Consider the following 6,079-nt stretch of genomic DNA (forward strand, 5'->3'; position numbering starts at 1 on the left):
GTTCACTTGGCATGCTTTCCTTCAGAGAAACAGGAGTTACTATAGGTTATGGAGAAGAGCCATGGGCCCAGAGCCCAACTGCTCACTGATATACAGTCAGTCTACAGATTAGAGGCCAGACGACTCAGCTGCACCACTGTTCTGGAATATTTACATGCTGATTGCATGTGCTTTAAGATAAATAAAGGACTCTCTGCACCACCTTGTCCTCTCAAGTATAAGAAATTCACCTTCATGGCCTGTCCAATGCTTTGCACATGATAGGTAGGTATGGAAATTCCACATATTTGGCATGGGTCGTTTAGTATTGCTTTGATTTCAGTAAAAATCCATTTACAGACCTATAGAGAAAGAAATACTTCTGCATGGTTAATGCTGATGACTCAAAGCTTAAGTCATGTAATTGATCATGTGCTGGTTTGCCATTGCTTCTGCAGTGAAATATGCAGAAAAGCTAGGTCAGACTTTTCTGATTCTCAACTAGACAGTTAAAAGAGAGAGCACCAATCAGTTTACCTGGTAAATGTGAACCTGGTGCAGGTGTTTAATCATTTAATCATTGTGCATCACGTCATTCATAACAGGACTATGTTTACAGGAATTTTACCTGTAAACATAGAAAAAAAGATTTAAAACAGTCTTGCAAAAATCAGCCAGACCAAAGACAGATACCTTCACTGAATCAGGATGTTTTCCATGTATACAGGAGCAAATGATGGAATAATACTGTAATAAAAGAACATAGGCTTGTGTACATGCATACATTGCACAGTGTATATTCTTCTCAAGACAACACAGCAGTTGGTGCCAAAGAGCGTGGAAGTCACTCTACACTGCAAGACAGATGCTAGAGGCACAAGATTGCACTGAAGAACCTGGTGCTAAAGAAAGCAACAGCAGAAACACTGCTTCTGTTAGAAGTTTCAACATAATCTAAATGTGTCTGTCTTCAGAGGGCCTGTTTCCATTTCATTTCAGGGATAGGTCTGAGTATGAGGTTCTGCGGACCTTGGCCCAATCCAGAACAGCCTCCTAGCTCCCTTCCCTTGTCCCTTTATGATTTCCATCACAGACCTGAAAGGATGTGATAGGTGTTAGTTTTATATTACTGTCAGGCGACACTGTTGTTGTTAGGGTGGCCAACTAACACGGCAGTGAAGCTACACGCTATTAAAAACATAGCTAAACAGTTTTAACTTTGTTTTAAATGTTTTACGGTACCGTGTGAGTGTACTAGCAAGTAAACGTCTTACCGCGTATCTGTTTGTGTTTCAGTCTGGCGTAGGAAAGAGCGGTCCTCTATCTCCCCGTGATTCCCCCCCCCCGGGGCCCCAGATCACGGAGTCTACTGCAGTGGGGCACGTGTGCAGAAGGATATTGTGTGGTGTGTGGGGTTGTTGTGTGTGGGGTTCGTACCTCACTGTAGTGGAGCGAGAGTGGGGGGGCAGAGGGTGTAGCTGCCCCTGGCACACGGTTCTTCCAGTTACAAAGGGGCCCACCTTGTCTTGATTGAGGGAAAAAAACTGAGGGAGTAATGGTTTCAACCGACCCCTACCTGTTTCACGCTGCAATATTTATTTTGAATGAACAGACACAATAGAGTTACAGAAAACTTTATTCGCTGTCCAGTATCCTTGTGTAAGTGTGCAAACAGAAAAACTATGCCCTCTGTTCGAGTCCCAAAGTATAGGAACTAGGTGATCACCGGCTGTCTTGTTTTATTTCCCATCGCGGTCACTGCTGACGGAGCCGTGGTATTTAAAAATGGTCTCACGCAATGAGGTGTGCTGAAGTAGACTTGCTGTGCTTCTTGTTCACTGGAGCCTCAGCTGCTGTCAGTTCCACTCTGGGAAGGGGACCTGGAGTGCTGGAAGGACGAGTTGCGGGCTGAACTGCGGCAGGAGCTCCAAGAACCAGTGGGTGCGTTCGGCAAAGCACTGATCGCAGAGCTTTGACAGCAGTGGCCGCAGGCCCCAGCCGCCCCACCTGCAGAGGAACGGGAGCCCCAGGCCCATGGCCTGGAGGGCCAACGCCCAGCCGGGCAGGGTTGGGGGCCGGCGCGGTTTCAGTGGGGCGCTTTAAAAAACCCCCGACACCGGCCGCAGTAGTGCTACTGGTGAGGTTTGCCCTGAGTGTGCGGCAGTCCTGGGGCCGTGTCCTCAGGTGGAGGTGGAGCTAGGTGGGGTTAAAGTGCTGTATCTTCTTGACGCGGGCTCACAGGTCACCCCGATGAGCGAGGGGTTTTTTCCGAACTGGTCTGGCAGTCTTCCGGAGGGGGACATGCCTTGCGGTGGTAATCCCTGCGGGCAGCCAATGAGCTAGCCATACCCTTTGTGGGGTATGTGGTGTTTGATTTTGGCGTCGGGGGGTTCGCATCCGCAACAAGGGCGTCATCGTGGTGGAGAATAATTGTTTGGGGTTGGATGTCATCCTGTTGGGGATGAATGTCATCTCCCAGTGTTGGAAAGAGGTGATGCGGGGTGTGCAGCCTGGTGCCTTGACTTTTTCTGCCTCTCAGCAGGGTCGAGCCTGGCGGGCCTGGGAGCGGGCTTTTGCCCTGTGCCGCCGGGCCTGGGTGTGGCCCTCTCTCCAAAGCACGGGACGCTGCGATTGAGCCAGAGCAATGACATGGAGGTGCCGGCTAGCTCTGAGGTGGTGCAGTTGGTCCACGTGGAGGGAGGTAAACACCTGGAGGGCCTGTCCTGCCTGTTAGAGGGGCTCAATGATGATGGTGAGTTGCAGGTGGCCCAGGCCATGGTTCGGCCATGGGGGGGGCAGGGTTCCTCTCCGTGTGTTAAATGTGCACCCTCATCCCTTGACCTTAACCCAACGGTGCCCCTTGATGACCGTGTCTCGTCTCGACCCCTCGCAGATTTGGGGTTAGTGCAACGTGGTTCTGCAGAACCCCCACCCCGGGGAGGTGGAGGTGGCAATGGTGACCATCCACGCATCTTTGGGGGTGGGAAGTCCACTGCCCTCACCGGAGCTGGAGGGACTCATGGAGGAGCAGCACCGCCAGATGCAGGAGCTGCTGTGGAAGTGGGCAGGGGTGTTCGCGGCTCACAAGGAGGACTTCAGGTGTACGGATACGTTGTATCACCACATCCTGACCAGTAATTCTCCCCCCAGCTGTGAAAGGTATTGCCCTCTTCCTCTGGTCCTCTATCCCGAGTTGCGTGCCCTGTTGCAGGGGATGCTGGAGAGTGGGGTGATCATCGAGATCTCCAGTCCCTGGGTTGCCCCCATGGGCATAGCGGTTCTGTGTTGATTACCGCCACCTGAATGCTGTTACCCACAAGGATGCTCACCCTCTGCCCTGCATTGAGGAGTCGTTGGCGGGAATGAGTGCCAGTGTGCCTTCGAGGAGTTGAAGGCTGCCCTGCTCTCCGCCCTGGTTGTAGCCTGACTTCTCATTGCCTTTTAAGATGTATACGGATGCCAGCAGGGACGGGCTGGGGGCTGTGTTGTCGCAGGTCCAGGAGGGTAAGGAGAGGGTGATTGCCTATGCCAGCTGGAGCCTGCACCCTGCTGAGAGGAATGACCAGAACTACAGCGCCTTCAAGCTGGAGCTGCTGGCGCTGAAGTTGGCCATGACCAACAAGTTTAAGGACTATCTCTGGGGCGCTAAGGTCATGGTCTTCACCGATCACAACCCCCTAGTGCACCAGGGGATGGTGCACCTCAGGGCGACCAAGCAGCGGTGGGTGGCGCAGGTCGCAAGCTACGGCCTGGAGGTAAAGTATCAGCTCAGGTCCCGCAATGCCAACGCAGACGCCCTGTCTCGGTTGCCCAAGGAGGAGGGGGTTGTGGCGCAGGTGGCTTCAGATGCTGCAGCTGAGGGTGCCTGGGACTGAGCATCCTTGCAGCGGAGGGATGAATATCTGCAGGCTCTGGCAGCGCGGCTTGAGAGCAGGGGGCCCCCTCGGCAGGAGGAGAGGAGGAAGGCCTCGCCCAAGGAGTGCAATATTACTGGAGTGCAAGAAGAGTTTTCTCCAATACTTTTGGCAAGAATGGGAGTTTTGAGATGGTTTTGTAGTTTCATAAAGCATTGGGTCAAGGTTGAGCTTCTTGAGGAGAGGCTTAATGACTTGAACTTTGATTCAGGATATCCTAATATTAGGGAGGCATTGTTAACAATTAGTAGTAGTGTATTTAGACAGTCTAGAAAACTAAGTTAAGTCAAGTACACACATTCAGTGCATTCAGAAAGTATTCAGACCCCTTCACTTTTTGACACTTTGTTATGTTGCAGCCTTATGCTAAAATTGTTTAAATTATTTTTTTCCCTCATCAATCTACACTCAATACCCCATAATGACAAAGCGAAAACAGGATTTTAGAAATTTTTGCAAATTTATTACAAATAAAAAAATTAATATAAAACCATATATCTCAATGTCACTAAATCACAATATCCATAACATGTCTCAATATTACAAGTAAATAAACAGCAAGTAATACAAGTAGCTGGTGCTAGGGGGTGGGGACTGAAGGGGAACCGAGATGCCAGTTCCCCTGACAGAACCGATCAGAAATAGTCCACTTATCACCTTTAAAATTTTAAAAACCTCAATAAAATCTCCACCAATCTTTTCTTTTTCTAGACTAAGAAGGGGTGTCTTGAGTTTTCTCCATTGATTTGTAATCAATACTTTTTGCTCTGCATCTCAGCATCCTATTTTATGGATTTAGCACAATATCGACTGCAGACCCATACAGATTTGCATCAACTATTACTCTCAAGAGCTGTGATTACTGGAGACAAAGGACAGTTTTTCATGATTGTGCAAAAGAAGAAGCATGTCCTTTCTGCTGCCAGGGCAGCTGGAATACCACACAAATGTTGTGCAAAGGAGAACATATGATCTTTGTCTGTGCTGGGTCCTCAGTGCTCTACAGAGAAATGCACCAAACAAGGTGAAATACTGAGTCCACTTCAGTCTGTATATTAAAGACAGTGTGTAGCTCTTGGAGTATGTGATCAGAAATCTCACTAAGTTGCATGCTGTGTGTGTGTGAGTGTGTGTGTTTGTGGCTGTGTGTGGCAGTGTAAAAGCAAGTGTGTATATATAAACACAGGTGAAAATACTATACATAAACAAAAAGAGTTTGGAGACAAAAACTGTGGTCTGAAAATGAACTGAAATGAAAATGAGAGATAACCTGAATCAGAAAAGGAAGACTTACCTGAGGCACTGCAAGAAAGGGAAACTGTGTTTGTGTGTGTGTGTGTACGTTGTTGGAAGTGCAGTAGGAACTGTAGACAGTGATCTTCTTTTTCAGAGAGGGGATATTGAGAAGTCCTGTGCTTTGTGAAACCTTATCTGAGAATCTTCAATAATGTGGATAAGGTAAAAATGGTAAACCAAACACATGCTGCCCCACCGAGGATATGAATAACCTGGTGTGTAAAATATGTTCTTTTTTCTGTCTCAGGAAAAAATAAAGAAGCAGCTGTTTCCATGTGAAATAATGAGGAAGTGGTGCTTTACTCAGAGTCATTCCCTTCTTCTAGTTGTCTCTGCTGTCAGTGCAGGTCCAGTCCAGACAGAAAGTCTATTAGGACACCAGGCCATAAAGCCTACCTCTGCAGTCCAACACAGAGCCCCAGGCCTCAGGGTTTTCTCTCCCAGGCTTTGAGGTAGTTAGTGCTTGTTTGGCCATTTCTTCATTTGATATCATCTAGGGCTGTTCCCAGAAATATCTCTAGTTTGCGTTGTGGGATATACATCATTTTACTAGAATGTAAATGAGTATTAATAACTACATACTGAGTATTCATCAAATTAAGTTAATAAAATTCTAGAAAATAATCAATAAGCATTTAAAAACTAGCCACAATAAAACCCTGGGAAAGTGTTTAGTTTCAAGCAAATCAAAGGTGTTTTAAGAAGGATGATTTACAGGCACTTGGTATGACTCCTTCCCTGGGTTTAAACACCACTGGTCACAGTCTGCCAAAGCTCCCGTTCTGTCTGTCCAGTCACTGTGCAGGCCTGGGCAGCCAGATCCACTGATCTCTACAATATCTGGATCAAACTGACAGCCAGTACAGAACATGGGATGGCCCATGATGGTA

Source organism: Megalops cyprinoides, chromosome 19 (genome assembly GCF_013368585.1).
Source record: "Megalops cyprinoides isolate fMegCyp1 chromosome 19, fMegCyp1.pri, whole genome shotgun sequence".
Taxonomy (NCBI): domain Eukaryota; kingdom Metazoa; phylum Chordata; class Actinopteri; order Elopiformes; family Megalopidae; genus Megalops; species Megalops cyprinoides.